This window comes from Suncus etruscus, chromosome 11, assembly GCF_024139225.1.
Source record: "Suncus etruscus isolate mSunEtr1 chromosome 11, mSunEtr1.pri.cur, whole genome shotgun sequence".
Lineage (NCBI taxonomy): Eukaryota > Metazoa > Chordata > Mammalia > Eulipotyphla > Soricidae > Suncus > Suncus etruscus.
Genome location: NC_064858.1, coordinates 70355567 through 70378880, shown reverse-complemented (window position 1 = coordinate 70378880; position 23314 = coordinate 70355567). Strand labels below are relative to the sequence as shown.

The following is a 23314-nucleotide window of genomic DNA, read 5'->3' as shown; positions in this document are numbered from 1 at the left end:
TCATGACTAACATTAGCTAAGGACCAATTCAGTTAAATTCCAATTTAGGATTTTTAGTTCATTGATTGAAAAACAGCTTTCACCTAATAAAATGGAAGTGCCTTAAATTCTACTTTTTTTCATCAACCCAGTATCCTCTTCCTGGGGGAAGGGGAAAAACACCTTGTGCATAGTGAAAATTGTCTTTTCCTTGCTTCAGTTACTTCCCATAGAAGAAAATGCAGTTTTCTTTTAAGAATCTAGACTTCCTCTCTTATCTGTCCTTCCAGTGGTGATGAAAGCCTGGCAAATAAAGCCATTCCTAATTTTGAGCTAAAAGTCACAGCTTGGGAGTTAAGCCAATAAATGAAGTGGCAAAAACTTATTTGAGCCAATTAGATAGGGATATGCAAATTAATTGGCCATAATCTCAGGGTCAAGTAATAGTATGCAAATAAGCTGGCATCTTATTGAACAGGAATATGCATAAATTGGCAGTGATGTCAGAAGACTTAATTATAATTTTAGGTTTGAATGTTCCCAAATAAAATTCTGTTACACTTCAAATGTATAATTACAGCATTGATCATATGAATCCTTGAGATGTGAGTTGATCTTTATAAAAAATGACAAATTAATGGGATCATCTGTATCATTAGGAAAAGTAATAGTTAAGTTTAGTATCAGTTATGATCCATCACAGTGGCCTTGGAATGTATAGAAATGATCCATCTATAGGGCTGATAATTATTTCAAGAAAATAAAAATAGCTAAAGAGCATGGACTAGAAACAAAATCAAGAGAATTGAGTGATGGGCTGAAATTATTATCCAAACTATTAGCATAGAAACCCTGAAATAAGTATTTTAGCTTTAAGCACACTTTCAATCATTGAACAAACACCATTTACACACACTCAGAAACCATGGCCAGCTCATGGGTTTAGAAATGAAAAATAACAGCAGATACTTGCACAACTCAATGTGAACAGACAATTCCTGTTTCAGACACTACATGTGTTGCTTGATGTGCTTTCCCATTTGAATCTCCTGGGATAGGTGCTATTTTTATGGCTGTATCATTTTCCAAGGTCACACAATTAGTATTTTGGAGAGTTAAGGTGTCAACCCAAACAGCCTTCAGAATCCATGAATAAAACATTTGACTTCTGTGTCCTTATCCTTTCACATCAAGTTTGACCTGGAGAATAGGGAACTCACAGACCACAATTTGAGACTTTGACAATAATTCTACTTGAATCCAAAATTCCCTTATTGCCAAAGGGAAAATACATCATATATGGCACAGTTTTCATTTGTTTTTGTTTTTTGGGCCACACCCAGTGGCACTCAGGGATTACTCCTTGCTCTGCACTCGGAAATCACTCTTGGCAGGGTTGGAGGACCATGTGGGATGCTGGGAATCAAACCTGGGTCTGTTTTGGGTTGGCCACATGCAAGGCAAACACTCTACAGCTGTGCTATCTCTCCAGCCCAGAAGGCACAGTTTTAAAGGAGAAATTTGTTGAATTGATTATTTGTTATTTAGAGAGCTCAAACACAACCATGAGTTTATAAGACCGAACATTGAAAACTGATAGATTTTCATTCTTAAAAAAATTTCTGTGTTCCTCCTTATGCACAGCATGGTATGTTATTTTGGGGATTCTTTGCTCAAAAGGATAGGATATAAATCATGTCATTTCAGCTATATTTGTGGTAGATTCAAAGGTATATTTCTAGAATTGATAAAAAAATAGTTTGAGTCTAAAGAATTTGAGTTGTCTATGGTTTAGTTGAAGTAGTGAAAAAAACTAAAGAATAGCTTCTTTAGCTACTAGATTTTACTAAAGGCTGATTCTGGAAGACAGTGTGTACTGTTATTCAATGGCATAGAACAAAATAGCATTGCCTATCAGTCTTTCCTATAGAGAAAGAAAATTTAGTCTTTCCTAAATTGTCATTCTTATAGAGTCTATTGGATGCTGTGGGCCAAAATTATGTTTTGAAATTGCAATAGCAGCAGAAAACTTGAAACATCAAAATAATGAACTTCATAGGAGTCTGTATTAAAGCATATCTGCTAGTCACCTTGAAACTCCTCAGCTTGGAAATGGCAAGCATTCTCAAACATTCTGAAATACCCTGTTCATTGAACAAATGGAAAAGATCCTGCTAGACTGCGAGACTTGCTAGACTGCAAGGCTTAGCCCAAGTGTGGTAAATAAACTAGTTGGTGTGGCTGAGTTAAGAAATAATGCACTGAAATAAAGGAAAAATAGAAGATAAATAGGGTTCATTATAAACCAAGAAAAAATATCAAAAGACTCAAAAGACTTGGTAGTAGCATGGAAGATTTTATAAAGCAAGAGATAAAATGCTCTACGTTGGTCCAGAGCTAAAGCTCATTTTGCAAAAAGAATACAAATGGCTTGAGTTGCCTGGTTCTGGAGGTCGCTGTGGTGCTGGGTGACCAGCAGATGTGGGAGGGCAGCTCAAAGAAACGGATAAAGGGCTGTGAAAAATGGGAGGCTAAGAAGAGGGAGATTTTATAATCTGGAAAAAAGGAAACTGAACAGAGATGATAAAAGTCTAAAATCATGAAAGGCAAATTCAGAGCTATACCTACCCATTTACACATACAAACACACACACACACACACACACACATACACACACACACACACACACACACACACACAACTAAAATTAGAAAGCAACCTTGATATTTCAGGGGAAAACTAGAGAAAAAGAAGGACCATCAGAATGATCTCAAAAAATTAAATCCTGGGCCTGGAGAAATAGCACAGCGGTGTTTGCCTTGCAAGCAGCCGATCCAGGACCAAAGGTGGTTGGTTCGACTCCCGGTGTCCCATATGGTCCCCTGTGCCTGCCAGGAGCTATTTCTGAGCAGACAGCCAGGAGTAACCCCTGAGCAACGCCGGGTGTGGCCCAAAAACCAAAAAAAAAAAAAAATTAAATCCTCCTGCTAAAAAATTCTTCATAGGGTATGGTGCCTGCCTTGTATGGGCTGACACAGGATCAATCCTAGAATCCATCTGGTCTCTTTAATATCACCAGAAGTGATAACTGAGCACCTTTGGGTGTGTCCAAAAATTTTTTAATTCTTTATCAGATATTCTTTGCTACTTTACAGTTGGGTATCAAAGAGATAGAAAAAGTCAAGATAGAAGAAATATATAAATATATCTATATATGTGGGTTTGTTTTGAGTTGTAGGCTTACAGGGGGAATCTCTATACTTTTTCCTTTTCTTGTTTGCCTTTTCTTTGCATTGTCAAACCTTCTCATGGGTAATCTTCTGAAATAGTTGCATATCTCGAGTCCAACCCAGTACAGGTAAACTGGTATCCCATATATGCCAGGTTCTCTTTTCTCTACTCACTATACACAAACCAAAAAAGAAATAAGGAACTTTTTCTGATGGACAATTGTGTTGACACAGAATTCTGTGATACATTTTATCACAGTTGATAAAGTACTAATAAACACCTATTTTAAAAACTATATTGGTTGATTTTAAGAGATTTTATTAGTTTTATTAGTTTTATAAAGTTTCTTTTAATTTTTTTAAATGCAGCAACATATATGCATGTTTTCTCTTCATGTGGTAAAGTTCTAAATTTCCTGTTAGATCTCTATTAGTGAGATGAAATATAGTGGCATCTCAAACTCTGCAACAATTGTACAATCAGTGAAATTTTTAATGTATTTTTAGTTGCACTCACTTCCCAAAGAATAATTATAATTTATCCTTTCATTCATTTTATTTTTTATCTCTGTTATTAATGTATGACTCTCCTCTTCCTCTTCACCATTGCCTCTCCACCTGCCATATGAGCTACTTCAAGAGCAGGGATTGTGTCTAAGCATCCTGAGTCCCTACAACATATTTTGGAAGAGGATTTCTCAAAAAGTCACTATCTAAGTAATTAGGAATTTTAAAATTCTGTTTATTCTAGCACATTATTTTCTCTGCATATTCTCTCTGATTTTATTTCTTATTTTAAGCTCAATAAAAAGATGCATCCTTTTTATTAATTGAGATAGCATGGTTTCTAATAGTGTTGATGTTTAGGTTTAAAGCTATAAAGTTACTGTACCTCCATCTTCACGGCCTAAGTGCAAAATATCCTCCATTATTGACCTTGAGCCCCTCCTCATATCTCCCATATCTCCCCATTTCCAGCCCTATTTGGTAATTTAGTTGTTTGTTCAGAATAATATCATTCTTTGGGCACCATAAGGTGGTAGTCTTATTTTTAATTGAAAAAAATGCAGCAGAGAACTAAAATCAGAAATAATCTTAGATGTGATTTTTGAAATCATTTGGTTATTTTATCTGTCACTTCAGGAGATTTTTCTTCCTTCCTTATTTCTCCTTTACCTCTACTTAATAGTAGAAAGAATTTAAGACAGATTATTTTCTGCAGGTAAAGGAAGTGAATGACCCTATAATGTGCACTATTGCTATGTAGTTAATTCTCAATGACAGTCAAAAAGGCTCGTTCCAAAGAAGAAATAAAGACAGAATGGGCCCCTGGTTGCATTCCCTGCCCAGAAAAATAAATAAATAAGACAACAATTCAGTATTTTCTCTGAAAATGCTGACTGCTTTATACACTGAACATCTTATAAAAATTGAATCAAAGATGGTAACACTTGGCTCCTTTTGTGAATTACTAAGGCTAAAATTCTGCTGCATGTCATTCTTCATGGTCCCTTTTTTCCTACAAATAATTTTAGTGTTTACAAAGAAATTGGACTTTAAGTTAAAAAATATGAAATAGGGAGACCGGAGAGGTGGCGCTAGAGGTAAGGCATCTGCCTTGCAAGGGCTAGCCTAGGATGGGCCGCGGTTCAATCCTCCCTGCGTCCCCATATGGTCTCTCCCAAGCCAGGAGAGACTTCTGAGCGCTTAGTCAGGAGTAACTCCTGAGCATCAATGGATGTGGCCTCAAAACTAAAAAAAATATGAAATAGGTACATTTTATATCCTCAGGAACATGAGACCTATTTTGACCTAAAACTAAAGTGACATAGTCAACTGACTTCAGAACTTCCTAGACTTCAAACTGTTGATTTCAGACAACAAATATTATCATGTAATTAATTAATGTCCCCTCTGAACCAAAAAGAGCTGAATATGTATTAAGTAGTGTATATTTTAATATGCACAATCACACACTTTCAGAACTGTGAAACCAACTATGGGCTAATATTACAAATGCCATTTGCTCATACTATGCTCTTTATATACAAATTAAGGAAAATAGCAGTTATGTATACATCTAACACTTTAGTTCAATAATATAAAAGCTAAAGACATTCAAAGTAACCCATAATTCTACCACTTACTTTATTGCATAAGCTAAGACTTTAAATTCCTTTTTTTTTCTTTTTGGGCCACACCCAATGATGCTCAGTGGTTACTCCTGGCTATGCGCTCAGAAATTGCTCCTGGCTTAGGGGACCATATAGGACATAGGGGTTGAACCGCGGTTCTTCCTAAGCTAGAGCATGCAAGACATGCCTTACAGCTTGCACCACTGCTCTGGTCCCTAAGACTTTAAATTTCTTAACCAATCCTTCTCCTCCCTTTCCACTTGCTATGTTGTCATGAGAAAATAACCCCAAGTTTGTTTTCATTTGGATGCTACAGCCATTCTCAGAGCAACCCAGCCTGGTTCAGTGCTCAGAGGTGGATCCTGGAAATCCTCAAGGGATCATATGATACCTGGATTCTAGCCCTGGCCTCCTGCCACACAGTGGACTCTCCACAGCATGCCTGATGATGTTATATCCAGATTTTCTTTACAGTTTATATAAATTACACTTACATAGACATACATCTTACATAAATCTATGTGCAATTATAAAACTGGAATATTACATACAATCTTTAGTACTTTCACTTTATATATACATAATAGTGATCTTTTCAGACCATTGCATAGCACTTCATTAATCAGTTGCATACTAGAAATTTTAGTGCATGATAAATGCATAATGGCTTTCTTTAAATTTAATTCTAGAACTAAAAAGATAGTATAGGAGGTAAGACACTTGTCTGTCATGCTCCTGTGCATATCCCCAGCATCACATATGGTTTCCCCCAGTACTGAGAGGACTCCTCTGAACACAGAGCCAAGAATGAATCCTGAGCACCACTAGTTGTGACCCGAAACCCCTTTGCCAAATATCTCTTTCTCTTCTTCTCCTCTCTGTCTCTCTCTTTCTCTGTCTCTTTCTCTTTCATGTCAAAAATACCAATTTGAAGCAAGGCCTAAATAACCAAAAATATTTCATGCACCTGCAGGTGATGAAATATGATAGTAAATATGTTTAATGCAAATATAATACTAAATGCCAGAAATGTTAACAAGTAACATATTAATAGAAAACTATCCCTCTCCTAAGCAGAGAAGATGTGGATATTTGTGTGTTACAAAGACTTCCAGTGCATCTGGAGAAAGCAATAAGGCAATGATTGTTTGTCCATGTTTTGTGCAGTGTTTCCTCTTTAATTAGTCTTTGTTGTCTCAGGGAGTGGCTGGGAATGGTCTATATGGCTGGGTGTGGTGCTTGCGCACTTGGCTATGAACCTCACAGAGCTCAATCCCATGACCTGTGGTGCTCCTGCTCCTCTGGTAGCAATGCTCCTCTGGGCTTCTCAGGGCACACACTTGGCTGTAGAGTTTATCTATTTTTCATCCTAGTGCTTCCCAGGAGAAGAACATTTTATTGTTGAGTGCCAAAGATCAGACACTTTGGGGTTCTAAGAACCCAAAGAGCAGAAGCTCAGGGCCTTAATGCTGGGGCAGTGCAGGAATCAAACTCAGGTTTGCTGGGAGTTGAAAGGGGATAAAGTGATATGCATGATACTCTTGCATTAACAGTAGTGCAAAGCACAGTGTTAAGAGGGGGAGTGTGTATATATATATATATATATATATATATATATATAAAGAGAGAGAGAGAGAGAGAGAGAAGTAAAATATCTGTCCAAGAGGCAGGCAGTGGGGGTGGAAGAAAATAGGACACTGGTGGTAGGATATGTATGCTGGTGAAGGTTAGTGTACACTATATGACTGAAATTAAATTGTGAGCAATATTGTAACCACAGTGCTTAAACTAATTATTTTTAAAAGGAAACAAACAAAAAATTCAGGCTTGCTAGAAAAGTGCTTTTACCAACCACCCATGCCCATATTCCCACCTCACTTCTTTTGTTCTTGATTTTTACTCCTCCTAAATTTTCTTTTCACCTTCTATTACTACATCCTGTTGATGAAAGGTAAAATATTGCATTTTTTGGTTTCATCAAGACTCTATAAAGGATTTTAAAGTAAGATGCAATTACTGTAAATTCAAACCTAAAAGTGTTCTGCTTAGAAAGATAACCTCAATTGATTGCAAGGAGTAGAGAAAAAAATAAGATCATTAGCTTGTAGATTTTAAGCTTTTCATCAACTACATTTGCAAGACTTTGAATTTCATTAAAAGTACCCAATCCAGCATCATTGTTTTCACAGCAAGTTGAAACTCTCTGAAACAGCAAATAAAGGTCAACAATTTAAATTTTATTTAAATGTACCTGAATTTTTAAGAGAATTTTTAATTTCTAGATTTTACAAAACTCCTATAACCATTTGAAAGATGCTTATAGTAAAAGTTGCCAATTCAAGTTGCACACCTAAAAACATGCCTAAATTTCATTGCAATTTCTCTAATGAGGTAAAAAACATTATAAATCAGACTAATGGAAAGAACTCTCTTATGTTATAGTAAAGTTTTATTTTACTGTAATTAGAAATCTGTTTTCATCTTAACTGAAAGACATTTTCAGGTTTTACAAAAGGATTTTACTGAATATTTTTTAAAAACAGTTTAGTGGAAAAGATGTTTAAAAGAGGCAGGAAATGCTTATGAATTATGCAAGGCTGAACTTTCATTTTAATAAGTTCATTAAAATATAAAAACCTTAAAAGCTTTCCAACAGGAATCTAACTTTATAGAAATGCTTTATATGTGCCCTGACCTTGCCTAGGGGTATGCCTCAGGCATGATTTAATGGTTATTACAGGGCAAAGCCTATTAATAAATACCTGTCTGAAAATGCCAGCATTTGTTCATGCCTTCTTGGCTTCCAGTGGAGATGAAACTAGACATAAACAGGCCCTCTCCCGAGAGGCAGCAGGACACAGGAAACTGGCAGTAGCCACTGGCATTGGAAAATGTGAACCTGCAGTCTTTACCCTTTCCGATGACCAGTATGTTCCTCTATAAAACCAGGATATTAATGACAGCAAGAGTGTTGCATTAGCAACAGAAGCAATATCTGGTAGATATGCTGAGGAATAGGATGACAAAATAGGGATTTTGTCTATGCCAAAGACAGATCCTGGTTAACACTATTTCTCTCACCATATTCTGATTCCCAGAAAATAGGTTCCACTATAGCTGATAGAAATAGTGTGTATGTTATATTTAAAAGATGAGCTCATTGTTTACCTGGCAGTCATTTCATCAGACTAGCCTATCTCACCATATTCTGATTCCCAGAAAATAGGTTCCACTATAGCTGATAGAAATAGTGTGTATGTTATATTTAAAAGATGAGCTCATTGTTTACCTGGCAGTCATTTCATCAGACTAGCCTATAAGGAGATCCTAAATAGAACCTACAAATTTTTCTCCCTTCTTTGTTAATAGATTCCCATATGATTCTTCCTTTTTTTCCTTTTGGAGTAAGAGAGATGGTACACTCAGCTGTGGTTGGGGCTTACTACAGGCTCTGTGCTCGGAGCTTATCCTAACAGTATGCAACCATATGGGGTACTGGTGATAGAAGCTTGTTGGACTGCATACAAAGCAAGTGCCTTAACCTTCTAGACTATCTTACTAGCTCTGAGACACTCATTTCTTTTGAGAAATAAGACCATTAGTATGTTATTTTTACCACCTTTACCTTTAAGTTACTTGTCTATATATATATATATATATATATATTTTTTTTTTTTTTTGGTTTTTGGTTTTTGGGCCACACCCGGTAACGCTCAGGGGTTACTCCTGGCTATGTGCTCAGAAGTTGCTCCTGGCTTGGGGGACCATATGGGACACCGGGGGATCGAACCGCGGTCCGTCCAAGGCTAGCGCAGGCAAGGCAGGCACCTTACCTTTAGCGCCACCGCCCGGCCCCACTTGTCTATATTTTTAAGATACCAGAGTTCTTTTCCAAATAATTATTTTATTCCAACAAGCACGAGATGAGCAGGACTAATTGGACCAACAAAAAGAATAAAGAGAAAAGATGATAGAACAATTAGTCTAATTATCTAGCTAGTGCCTGGTTGCTGGGACAAAATTTTCCTCTAAAATGAAACACCTCAAGATGGAACCTAATGTTTCCATCTTGTGCCTGGTCCCAAAGCAACACCCTGTTTGTCTTTCCAGCTAATGAAGACCGAATTGGATACAATAAGTTTGAGCTTGTTGGTTATTATTGGTACACTGTGTGTGTCTGAGCTGTCAAGATTTCAACTTTCACTGGGCCCTACCAATTCTCAGATCACCACCAACAATAACCTACACCGAAGTCAAGCAAACTCGAACATCCTTAGACCTCTAACTCTGTTGAACTTGTTTTCCTCTACCTAGTCAAATACATCACTGTATTCAACAGACTGGGCCCCTCCTGGCCTTCTGGAAAACAGTGGAAAACAGAGAGAGAGAGAGAGAGAGAGAGAGAGAGAGAGAGAGACAGAGAGAGACAGAGACAGAGACAGAGACAGAGAGAGACAGAGACAGAGACAAAGACAGAGAGAGGAGAGAGACAGAGAGAGGAGAGAGACAGAGAGGAGAGAAACAGAGAGAGGAGAGAGAGGAGGAGAGAGACAGAGAGAGAGACAGAAAGAGAGAGACAGAGAGAGACGAGAGAGACAGAGACAGAGAGACAGAGACAAGAGACAGAGAGAGAGGAGAGAAATAGCTTAGAAAGCAATTCTGCGATTTCCATCTTTAATCAAATGAATTGCTTCTCTTGTCAGACAGAAAAGCAGCTCAATGAACATACTAAAGGTGTAGGTAAGAAATGTGAGAAGCTGTTGGCCATCAGCCCTAAAGCAGAGATGTTTTTCTATGGCATTTGGTTTTGTATTTAACTAAATGCTGGCTATCTGACCAAAGATTAAACCATTTAGGTATCATTTTCTGTGATGCTACAAACCTTTCCAGGTATAGGTGTGCAGCTCTTTTGAAGCTTTGCAGAGGCTCTGAGGCTCCAACAGCAGGGCCGATACCAGGAGGGCAGGTGATGTCACTGAGGGCACACTAAGCTAAGTGTGCACCTCTTCGCTGGGGAGGAGCACACTGCTGTGAGGGAAAAGAGAAGTGCTGACAGAGGGGACACTGAAAAATAATAATAAAAAAAAACAAATAAGTGAATAAAGGGAGAAAGAAAAAGAAGAGAAGACAGAGAGGACAGAGGACTGGAGTAAGAGAAATAGAGGGCTTGCAGGGTAACTGTTGCTGGGAGTCGGACCAGTACAGTGAGTGGAGGAGAGTTTGAAAGAGCAAACACAGCAGCCAGGCAAAAAAAAAAAATGAATAGATACTAATTTTTATTGTTAGTTAAGCATGGGAGATAGGTCTTTTTGTAAGGTGACACTGTAGAAAAGTTGTGGCTATTATATTTATTATATTATTACATTATATTATATTATATTATATATTTTATAATATATATTATATAAAATATTTAAATATTTTAAAATATTTTAAAATATATATAAATATTTATGTAAACTATCTTAAATAAAGTAAATTATTGTTTACATTTTATATTCATATATGTATGTGAGAAGGTCTTCAACATTAGCTATATTAAAAATAAACATCAATCACACCTCAGATGATAGCTTATAAGCCTGTGTGAAAATGAAGGTAACATACATCTTACAGCCCTGATGTGCAGACACTTTGCACTGAGGTTCAGGAGAAAAGATCTCATTAAAAAGGTTAATTAAAATTTTTAATTAGCTGTTAATTTTTACAAATATATTTAACATTTTTAAGTGTAAAAATTCTTTCTTTTCTTCAAATTGACAGCTAACTGCACCATCTGTATATAATATTAAGATAAGAAACAATGTATGCTGTGCTATATTTGTTTTAAATGTGGCGATGGTTTTGCGGCTCCCAGGTTTTTTTTTTCCTTCGGAAAGGAGTCCAAGTGGCTCTTTATATCTTAAAGGTTGCAGATCCCTGCTTTAGACTATCTATATTCCAGATTCCAGGGATAAAAATGTCAGAGTTTTGCAGGATGCTAAGTCAGATTTAACATGAAATTAGAAAATACATCGCAACTTGATCCTCAAAAAGAAACTACTTCACAGATATCAAGAGGCTACTTTATCTCTTTAATTAAGGTATCTCTGATATTTTGAGTTAGTATTCAGCATAGTGGAAGTATTATAAAAGTTTAGCTTAAAGCTAGAAAATTTATATCCTCAAGCCAAATATTGTAAATATGATTATACATAAGCCCTTTACATTTTTTTTTAGTTTTACTCTTTTAATTTTTTATTTAAAACATTTCAATTTATAAAATGACTCATAGTTGGATTTTAGAGATCCCATGTTTCAGGACCAATCCCACCACCAGTGTTGATGTCCCTCAACCAATGTTCCCGGAGTTCATCCCATGCCACTACCACCTCCTCATACAGAAAATAACATTTTTAAATCAAAATGCAGTGATGGTGCAGTGGTAGGGCATTTGTCTTGCACAAGGCTGACCTAGGACTGACCAAGGTTAGATCTCCCACTTTCCCAAATGGTCTCCTAAGCCAGGAGCGATTTCTGAGTGAATAGCCAGGAGTAACCCCTGAGCATCCCTGGGTGTGGCCCAAAAACAAAAACAAAACAAAATCAAAATGTCCTGGGCTGGAGAGATAGCACCACAGTAGGGAGTTTGCCTTGCATGCAGCCAATCCAGGAAGAATGGTGGTTCAAATTCCAGCATCCCATATGGTCCCCTGACCCAGCCAGGATTGATTGCTGAGTTCAAAGCCAGGAGCGCCACCAGGTGTGACCCAAAAACCAAAATAAATAAATAAAAATGTCCTTGTGCTATAGCATAAGCAGGTTCTAATTTTATATTATCATTGAAAAGTTTGATTTAATGTAAATTGAAATTTACATCAGCTTATGAAACTTATAGAACTTATTGTTTATTTGTTTGTTTATTTATTTCCTTGCAAGTAAACTAGAAGAATGGGATTTTTTTTTCATTTTGGGTGAGCAAAAAGGTACCTCATTTTTAATAAGTGGCTTCTGTCATTGACTAACACTCCATTTACATTTAAAAATCATTTGAGGGGCCAGAGACATAGCTGGAGGTAGGACATTTGCCTTGCATGCAGAAAGACATTGGTTCAAACCTGGCATCCCATATGGTCCCCCGAGCCTACCAGGAGCTATTTCTGGGCATAGATCCAGGCATAGACCCTGAGCGCTGCTGGGTATGACCCAAAAACCAAAAATAAATAAATAAGTAAATCATTTGACATGAAATGTAAGACTCCATTTATTCATGTCAAAGATAAGACTCCAAAGAACAGAAGACTGGACAATTATATTTTTTCTGGCAACACACTTAGTAGAGACATTAATTAGCTTTCTGAAGCAAACCCAGAAGGAAGTCGGGGTCCAAATAGAGAGCAATTATCCAAAAAGTTTAATTTGTTGAAGCTATGAAAGACAAGACTTGGAGAAGACATAATAACTGGGAAATAGCTGGGAAATAACTGAGTTTATCCACTGAGCTATAAAGATCTGAACTTACATGTTGATCATAATTTTTACATAAAATGCACTGTGTTGATCCATACTTGGTCCTTTCTATTTTTTTAGATACCCATACTAAAGTGAGAGGCAGAATTTTAGCAGAATGGTGCCAGATGTAGATCCTTTAAGATTCTCAAATATTGTCTCACCTGACTTAAGAACTAAAAGCTCCCAAAGATTATGCCCAGCATAAAACTAATGTTAGGCACCAAGAAGGACTTAAGACAAATTTGACCCCACCAAAGTCTATTATTTTCCTAAAATAAATAAGATAACTGTTGCCAATTAAAATAAAAGCAGAAAAATATCCTATCTTAGTCTACCATATGGCTATAACACTAATGCTCTGGATCTCATGTAACCCACGCCATAATATAATAAGTTTGTTGTCTTTAAGCTTCATCAACTAAGGCTTGGAGAAGTGGAGTGACTTGCTCAAGGTCATCGAGTAAATGAATGACAGGTCCCAGCACTTCCAGCTGTGTTTCCCAGGCCTGTCTGCTTACCCTTTGCATTCCTCTGTCTAGACTGTCATTACAATTGCTAATCCCCAGACCATAGGAACCTCAATCCTGGAAGATAATAAGCTCATCTGAGCTGCTAAATGGTAATCGGTTGCCTCACAATTAATAACCTCTATAGATTATCTTGACAAAATAACGTGATCCAGCTGAGCTTGCAAATGCCAAACATGAAAATCCTTGTGACTTCATAAACAGTAAATGCCCCCAATGAGCAACAGCAGCAACAACAACAACCAAAAAATAAATCCCAACTGCTCTTGCTTCATTTTTTCAGCATTTTTTATTCTATCCAAAAAATAATGTCCAGAGGAATCTGTGGTATTTCCAGTAACTCTGAAAGAGAAGAGGATTTGTGTTTTTAAGTTTGCATAAATGCAAAAAAAAAAAATGAAAGGAGGGAAGAAAGGAGGGAGGGAGGGAGGGAGGGAGGGAGGGAGGGGGGAGGGAGGAGGGAGGGAAGGAAGGAAGGAAGGAAGGAAGGAGGGAAGGAAGGAAGGAAAGAAGGAAGGAAGGAAGGAAGGAAGGAAGGAAGGAAGGAAGGAAGGAAGGAAGGAAGGAAGGAGGGAGGGAGGGAGGGAGGGAGGGAAGGAAGGAAGGAAGGAAGAAGGAAAAAGGAAGGAGAAGATAGAAAGGAAGTAAAGAAAGAAAGAATGAAAGAATAGAGAAAGAAGGAAGGAAAGAAAGGAAAAAAGGAAGGAAGACAGAAAGAAGGAAGGAAGGGAGGAAGAGAGGGAGGAGGAAAAGAGAAGAAAGAAGAAGAAAGAAAGAAAGAAAAAAGAAGAAAGAAAGAAAGAAAGAAAGAAAGAAAAGAAAGAAAGAAAGAAAGAAAGAAGAAAAGAAAGAAAGAAAGAAAGAAAGAAAGAAAGAAAAAGAAAGAAAGAAAGAAAGAAGAGAGAGAAAGAAAGAAAGAAAGAAGAAAGAAGAAAGAAGAAAGAAAGAAGAAAGAAAGAAAGAAAGAAAGAAAGAAAGAAAGAAAGAAAGAAAGAAAGAAAGAAAGAAAGAAAGAAAGAAAGAAAGAAAGAAAGAAAGAAAGAAAGAAAGAAAAAGGAAAAGAAAAGAAAAGAAAAGAAAGCCTAGTTCCTGGGCAGTTTTAATTTACTTTTAATCATTTCAGAACTTGTGTCTCAGAGGTAAGAACTAAAATGCTTCCTCACATCTTTGCTCTCTTTTTCTGTCTTATCTTCCCCCTTCCTAATTGTTTTGTTCATCAGTACTGTCCAGTACTTGGCTCTTGTCTCTCTATAATTATGTACTGTAGGCAGCTTTTCTTGTTGGGGGGGAAATGTTCTCAGTCATCGGAACCATCAGACTTTCTACTTATTTCGCTGTGTATCTGTGACACATTAGAGCTATATCTTTTCCTTTGCTTTAAGTACTGGCTTAGTCTCTGTCAGGCTCCATTGCTGATAGCTGAACTTGATTCCTCTCAACCTGACCATCATCTAGTATTGCCTAACACACAGGGGAGAGGGATGTGAGATGCATTCCCCAGGAAGGCAGATACATTTGCATTTTATCCCACGTGTTGAACTTATTGTATAAGTGGAAGTGAAGTGAATTAAATCAGAAAAAAATCATATTAACAGATTGAATCTATTAGGTCATGATTATGTCACAAGAAAAATTTTCTATCTTATTGTTATAGACAAGTTGATTAGCACAGTTCAGCTATGTTATGTGATATTCCTTGGATTACATTCTCTGTTATCTCAGAAAAAAAAAAAAAAAAGCAGTCATCCTTGAGGGCTGGAGAGACAATATAGTGTAGAGAGTACTTGCCTTGCACACAGGCTGGCCTGGAATCAATCCTCAGCATCTCAAATGGTTCCCTGAGCACAATTAGGAATGATACCTGAGAACAGAACCAAGAGGAAGCCCTGAGTACAGCCAGGTGTTGTCAAAACAAAACAATAAATGATTCATCTTCAGACATGATCTTATTCTTTATATTCTGGTAGTATATGGTAGATACTACCTAAGAAAAGCATGTAGTTCCCAGGCTAAGTTCTCTGGTTTAAGAGAGCAGACAGATTTGCAAATCCCTCACCATACCCAAGTCATCCTTGTACAGTCATCACATCTGCACTCAATACCCACTAGACCACACTGATTATGCTAAGACAAATCCAGTGCAAACCCTGCCTGCAGAGAGCTCAGAACTGGCTCCTGTAAACCTACTTAGAAAGAACAGTGTGCAAATGATTTAGAATAGGAACTCCTAAACCTTTTATGTAAAGGTCTTTGGGAATAAGGGGGTTGGAGGTCACATAGTCTCTTTCACATATTTTCTCTGCCTTTGGATCAAAAAAAAGCAATCACAGAAGATATAATTAAAAAAAAAAGCATGATTGTATTGTAATATTTTAATTGTGGGGCCAGAGAGATACAACAGGTAGACATTTGCATTGCAAGTGGAAACCTTGATTTGAGCCCACGCATCCCATATGGTACCCTAAACTGGCCAGGATTGATTCTCGAGTGCAAAGCCAGAATTAACCAACCCTTTAGCATGATCAATTGTGATTCAAAAACCAGGAAAAAAAATTTATTTTTAATTGTGAGGCTCCAAGGCAACTTTATAATAAGACAGTTGCCTTGAATGCACTAAGACCCTAAGTTTGATTCAGCAAATTTGCAATTAGAGACAGGAAGATATTATGGGAGGAAAGCAATAGTAATGCAGGCCACAGACCCCAGTTTGATCCCTGTACTGTGTATCCCCAAGCACTTCCAGGAATGATTCCTGAAGCACAGAGCCAGGAGTAAGCCTTGAACATTGTTGGGTATGACCCAAACACTCCCCCAAAATGTCCTGGCATTACAATAGTTTGGAAACACCACAAACAACCAAATGTGTGTAACAACAATCACAACAACAAAGGAAAAGGGACACTTTTTTTATTAAAAAATATTGAGGGGAAAAAAATGGATGGTACCAGGAGCAACCAGTCCTATGAACATTGAGTGAGAATAAAAAATGGTCAGACTTAAACACCAAACCCAAAGTCAACGACAACAGAATGAATACCCAATCTGTAACAAGCTATACACAAAGGGGACCTGTTACACTAGCAGTCTAAGGGGTCAAGTGGAGGAGGGTATGGGATGCATGCTGGGAACAGGGTTGGAGGGAGGACAACACTGGTGGTGAGAATGGCCGTAATTCATTGTCGTTATGTACCTTAAATATTACTGTGAAAGATTTGTAATTCACTTTGATCATAATAAAAATTATTTTAAAAAAAAGAAAAACACATGGATTGAATATTCAGTAAGAACCATGCAAAAATAAACACATCCCTGTTTTCAGTGGGAAAAATGTGTTAAACTTTATTAGTAAATATTACTAGTAGATTTTTCTCTCTTTTTGGTTTCCTTTAACCTTTAAAAAATGCAAATGTCGGGGCCAGCGAGGTGGCACTAGAGGTAAGGTGTCTGTCTTGCAAGTGCTAGCCAAGGAAGGACCGAGGTTCAATCCCCCAGTGTCCCATATGGTCCCCCCAAGCCAGGGGCAATTTCTGAGCACTTGGCCAGGAGTAACCCCTGAGCATCAAACGGGTGTGACCTGAAAAACAAAACAAAAACAAAAATCAAAAAAAATGCAAATGTCGGCCCAGAGAGGTAGCATGGAGGTAGGGTGTTTGCTTTGCATGCAGAAGGATGGTGGTTGGAATCCCGGCATCCCATATGGTCCTCAAGACTGCCAGGAGCAACTTCTGAGCATAGTGCCAGGAGTAACCCCTGAATGCTGCCGGGTGTGACCCAAAAATCAAAAAAAAAAATGCAAATATTGCTTAAATTCAAGCCTACAGGAAATGCAGCAGTCACATTTGGTCATTTGGGGAGCCCTTAAAAGGCAGTGTAAACACTGGATAAAACCAACAGACACTGCATGTGAACCACATGGCAACTGCTGCTTGGCATTAGAGAGAGGGAGCTGGGCAAAACTTGATTAAAGAACTTGGATTTTTGGCTTCATAGATGATAAATTGACACTGAGAGGTTGTGTTGGAAGACACAGCAGTGGAGAATTCTAGAAAGATTGTTCAGCTCTGGCATATGGCAGTGCTGACTTAGACTGGGATCCCAGACCTCCAACACAGTACCATGTACTGTGTTAATTAAAAGTTTTCTCTTGAGGCCAGACGACAGAGTGGAAAGGTAAAGACATTTACCATGTATATTTGTTTGTTGTTTTTTGTTTTCTTTGGGTGTCACATCCAGTGTGCTCAGGGTTTACTCCTAACTCTGTGCTCAGAAATTACTCTTGCAGGCTCAGAGGACTATATGGGATGCTAAAAATTGAACTCATGCTGGCTGTATGCAAGGCAAATCCCCTCTTCTCTGGACTATTGCTTTGACCCCTCTTACTGTTGCAAGTCAGCCCCTGATGAGGTTGACTGATGGAGGGATGGAGGATGAGGCCTTTCTCCTCCAGCTCAGACCACGCGTCTATTACCCTGTTCAGCCTGGGCGGGAAGAAAGCCAACAGGCAGTCAGGCTTACAAAGAAAACAGCTCTTTATTCTGTGAAGAGGCCGAAGCCAAAAGGCATAAGAATAGGCCTCAGGAAAAAAGCCTCTCGCCTTCCACAGACCCTTGTTTTTATGCCCCAGAATCAGGTACCACCCAATGGTGGGATCAGGTACCACCCAATGGTGGGAGCAGAATCAGGTACCACCTTAGGGTGGGGGCAGAATGCCAGGTCACACCCTAGGGTAGGGCACAATCACCGATCAGGGTAGGGTCAGTGACATAATAATCCCATTAAAATGTTTACATACACAACACTCAACCAACCATTTATTTCTCCAGCAGCCCCCAATTTCCTGTGCACAGAGTAGTACTAATTACAGTGTGAGAATTACCCCCAAAATACTGCTGGGTATGGACTTAAAGCCCAAGGTTTTTTTGTTTGTTTGTTTGTTTGTTTGTTTTTAAAGCCCAAGGTTTTCCTTCTGGTGATTTATATAACCATTTTTAAAATCATACTTTCTAAATCACTTAACTCTGAACTAATTTATTTTTCTATTATACATTTGTGTAGCAATGACCTACACAGAAAAATCTAAATCCTAGAGAGATTATAGCATTCTAAATAATATTTATCCTATATAAAAATTTATCAGAATAATTTATAGGCATCTTAAGATACACTATGTTCAGATTGTCATCCTTTTATTTCCTAGAAAACATCTGAATTTTAACTTTATTTTCATCTGACTGAGAAGCTTCTAAATATTCAGACAGGTCACACTATCATTGTTAAACAAGTTAGTTTCTCTTTCTCCCTTTTAGTTCTGTAATTCTTTAAGACTGATTATAAATTGAGAATATCCAGTCTGCTAAATGGTATGCAATTTACTCAACATACCTAAAAAAGCCCTGACATTTTCTAAGGAGTTCTTATAATTGCATTCCAACACATATTTTATCATCATGGGTCTTGAATAAAATTAAATGGAAGATATGTCTGAAAATGAATCCTTTCTTAAAAACAGTCTCTGTTCAAATATAAGATCCTTTGATATTTTTAAATTTAATTTGTAATTATGAATTTACTATTCAAGTAGTAGATATTCAGTGTCATCAATATATTCTATGAATATTTGCTTATTGTGAAGATGTACTTTACATATATTCTGAATAGATAAATGTAATCATGAAATTATTTTATCTAAAATCTAAGGGTAATAGTGTTTTAGTGATCTATGTTCAATATATTTTAAAAAATATCCAGTAGACCTAAAAATAGTTTTTGCACTAAATGAGAACAAATTTAATTTTTCATTCCTTCTTCCTTAATGGGTTTATTAAATCTTTTTTTTTTTTTTTTGGGCCACACCCGGCATTGCTCAGGGGTTACTCCTGGCTGTCTGCTCAGAAATTGCTCCTTGCAGGCACGGGGGACCATATGGGACACCGGGATTCGAACCAACCACCTTTGGTCCTGGATCGGCTGCTTGCAAGGCAAACACCGCTGTGCTATCTCTCCGGGCCCGGGTTTATTAAATCTTTAATGCAAAAGATATTGCTAGAATGTTCTTTCTGGAGGCTAAGGATATAATAGTAAAGAAAACAGACATACCTCTTTCATAAGGTTGACATCCTAATTAGGGAAAAAACACTAAACAAGTGACTAACTATAATGTGTTAGATAATAAGTGTTTAGGAGAAAAGGAAGCAGGGAATTTTTTTTTAATAATTTTTACTGTGACCAAAATGAATTACAAATCTTTCACAGTAATATTTTAGTTACATAGTGACATTGAATCAGGGGCATTCCCACCACCAGTGTTGTCCTCCCTCCACCCGTTTTCCCAGCATGCATCCCATATTCTCCTTCTTTGCCCCCTGAGCTACTAGTATAAGTGGTCCCCTTTGTGTCTAGCTTGTTGTAGATAGGGTGTCGATTCTGTTGTTGTTGGCTTTGGATTTGGTGTTTAAGTCTGATCATTTTTTATTTCTACTCAATGTTCATACGACTGTTTGGTCTTGGTACCATCTATTTTTTCCCCTTAATTTATGAGGCAGAACAATATGATTCAAGTTATGTGGTTCTGTTTGAATAAAAAAACAAAGCAAAAAACAAACAAATAAAAACTGGGAGGAGTCCACCAAGAGGTTATAAATACCAATTTAAGGGAAGAAAGGGAAAAAGGAAGAAAAACATAAAAAAAGACAAAAAATACAAAAACAAAAACAAAAACAAAAACAAAACACCAGACAAACAAGAAAAAAAAATCTACAATGACAAAAAAAAATCAAACAAAAAAACTGAAAAGCACCACAACAATAAAGACAACAACCAAACAATAACCACAAGCCCAAAATAAAAAGAAAAAAATTATGCTTTTTTTTTTTTTTTTTTTTTTGCATAAGCACAATATATACTGGGGAGATTAGGAAAAGAATTTCCTTGGCCTACAAGGTACAGGGTTTCTCCACCCTTGAAGCATACCATCATGGGAATAACTTCAGGCTCTGTACATGTTCTTTTTCACTCCCCTAGGTCTTTTTATGATGCCAGGAAAATTTCTGGATGATAAAATATTTACTTGGCAGGGGAGATACCAGGATCACAAAGGTGGTTTTCTCAGGGTGAGGCTTATCCATTTCACTCCAGATGTGCTGACCCCTGCGATTTCCCCAAATGTGGGAAACTTGACTGCATAATTTGTGGTAGTGGGGACTGCATTTGCGTTCTCCCCTGATTTGGTTGTCTGAATAAAAGAATTCATTAAAAAAAAATCAGGCCTCAGTCATGGATGATAAAATCAGGCCTCTGGGGGCCAGAGAGATAGCATGGAGGTAGGGCACTTGCCTTGCATACAGAAGGACAGTGGTTCGAATTCTGGCATCCCATATGGTCCCTTGAGCCTGCCAGGAGCAATTTCTGAGTGTAGAGCCAGGAGTAACCCCTGAGCGCTGCCAGGTGTGACCCAAAAACAAAACAAAACAAAACAAAACAAAAAACTTAAAAAATAAATCAGGCCTTTGTAACTAGAGATCTTGGTATTTGCACTGGTCTTAGGATGAAGCCTAGGATTGAGTCATTCTTTACAGTTCTAGAAGTTCTGTTCCATCACTTTTGTTTTAATCAGTCTTCTGTAAGTGGTGGTCTTGGTTTTTGCACTGATCCTAGGAAGAAGCCTAGGATAGAGTCTTTCATTATGTTTCCAGAAGTTCTGCTCAGTTGCAGTTGTCTCAGTCAGACCTCTGGAATTAGAGATCTTGGTTATTGTACAGGCCATAGGGTCTTTCTTATTGGTCCCAGGATAAATTCTGCCCAGTCCTGGTTGTCACAGTCAGTCTTCTGTAGTTAGCGATTTTGGTTTTTGCGCAGATCAAAGGATGATGTGTCTTCTGATTTTATCTTATCATTAGGTGATAAGACATCCTGCTCTTAGATCAAGTTGTTGCCATTTCCTCATTGTCAGGATATCATATGAAAACTGGCACATGTTGGTGTCAGAGCACTATTAAGAATGTCCCAGAGGGAGTTTGGTTCCTGGAGCTGTTGCAGAGAATTGTGTCGGTTCTATGTCTGAGATCAAGGGTATGAGATTTGGACAGTCACTGTCTAATCACATGGAGTCTAAGTGGGGTCCACATGACATATAATCAGGGTTGGAAATGCCCCTATATTATAAAATATATGAGTTCTTATTCTTAGGAGATAAGAGCTTGTTTCTATACATAAAATTTCCCCTTTTTTAGTATGCCTTTGCAAAAAGAAATGGTGCTATATTATATTGCTGGTGCATTTGGGGTGAGAAGGTCAGGCTATATCATCTCTGTGCCCTGGTTTTGACCTGAGCTTTTATCCAAGGCAAGACTTTTTCTTGTAGGTTTTGTACCAAGCAGAATCAAAACAGGTAAAGTTAAGGAAGAGAAGAAATATATATATATATATATATATATATATATATATATATATATATATATATATATATATATATATATAATAGAAGAAATAAATAAAAGTTAATTTAAAAAGTAATTAAGGAAGAAGTAATGTAGAAGACTATCTTATAGGCTTCCCCTAGTCTTTTGAGATATTCTTTTTTGGGGGGAGGGCCACACCCAGTGGTGCTCAGGGCTTATTTCTGGTTCTACATTCAGAAATTGCTCCTGGCAGGCATGGGGGACCATATGGGATGCCAGAATTCGATCCACTGTTGGTCGTGGGTCGGCTGCTTGCAAGGCAAATGCCCTACCACTATGCTATCTCTCTGGCCCCTTGATATTTTCTTCTGGGAGGTAGAATCTAGGGCACATTTTCATCACACACACTGGTCTTCTTGAGTTTGAGAAATGATTTGTGGCAGACAGGGCTCATGTAGAGTTCTTTCACTGGAGGTTCTTCTGGAGGTGAATCCAATATCAAGCAACAGTCCACATTTGGGGTTGGGGGATAAGAAGAAGGGCCACAGAGCATGAATCAGCAGAAGTGTTGGTTGTAGTTTCTTGCCAGGGGATGAGATGTAAGGCTGAGAGAGTGTCCTTTTGCTTGGGAGCTGGGTGATTGCTTATTAGGGCAGGAGATCGGTCTCGATACCTAATGAGTTAAGAACTAAGGGTAAAGAGCATTAAATAAGGAGGGATATTGGATTGGGATTGGAAGGTGAAGGGATAGTAAGATTTCTGAAGGGGGAAGGAGAAATAGTATTTAAGAGGGGCTATCTACATTTTAGGCATGGATTGTTTATAATTTAGGTTTGGCACTCAGAGAGGAGTCCTCTGTCTATGTACTTATGCCCACATAAAGACATACATTAGTGATCTATTTTTAAGTTGTTGTTAGAGGTCTGACACTAATAGGATGGATCTGAGCTCTTAAGGAATGGTTGAATTAAGATAAATAATTAGCTTAAGTATAGCTTAGGAAAGAGAAGAAGGGAGAACAAAAGACAAGAGAGAGGAGAAAAGAAAAATAAGTAAATACAGTAAAAATAAATTTAAAAAATTAAATAAGTAAAATAAAAGAGATTGTGCCGGTACATTGGAGTTGGGAGGTTTTCCCAATTTCTAGGCACTTCATCAGTGATCGGGTTGGGCCTAAAGCAGGAAATTTTAATGAGGTCTCCAACTTAGAATATATGTTGAAGGAAGGGCCAACGGGATTTGTTTCTAACTTGAAAAAACAATTGAGGAGTCAAAGATGAGTGTATAAACTTTGTCCCAAACAACCAGAAAAACAGCATTGTAAAAGCTGGGATGTGGATATCTAAGAGGCCAAGACAGTGTTGGGGTAGAAGAGGCTTCCTGGATTGATATCAGTTTATTATGTAAATTCAAAGAGCTAAACATGATATTTAGTATTCTTTTGTGATTACTAGTGATCTCTTAATTATGTTTCATTTTTATAAAGTTTTACCTGCTGTGATTCATCATCTCAACCATGGCAAATTACTCTTACTTTGAGGACATTTGCAAGCTG

General features: G+C 37.5%; 1 protein-coding gene and 1 non-coding gene across 4 annotated transcripts in view; both read left to right on the top strand.

Annotated features, from left to right (window-relative positions):
* The window catches only part of SYT1 (synaptotagmin 1), a 594801-nt gene that overhangs the window by 484801 nt on the left and 86686 nt on the right, over positions 1–23314 (top strand). The window lies entirely within an intron of this gene.
* LOC126023126 (U1 spliceosomal RNA) lies at positions 20422–20583 on the top strand. Its single transcript, XR_007500333.1, has one exon. It is a non-coding gene; the product is annotated as a U1 spliceosomal RNA (small nuclear RNA).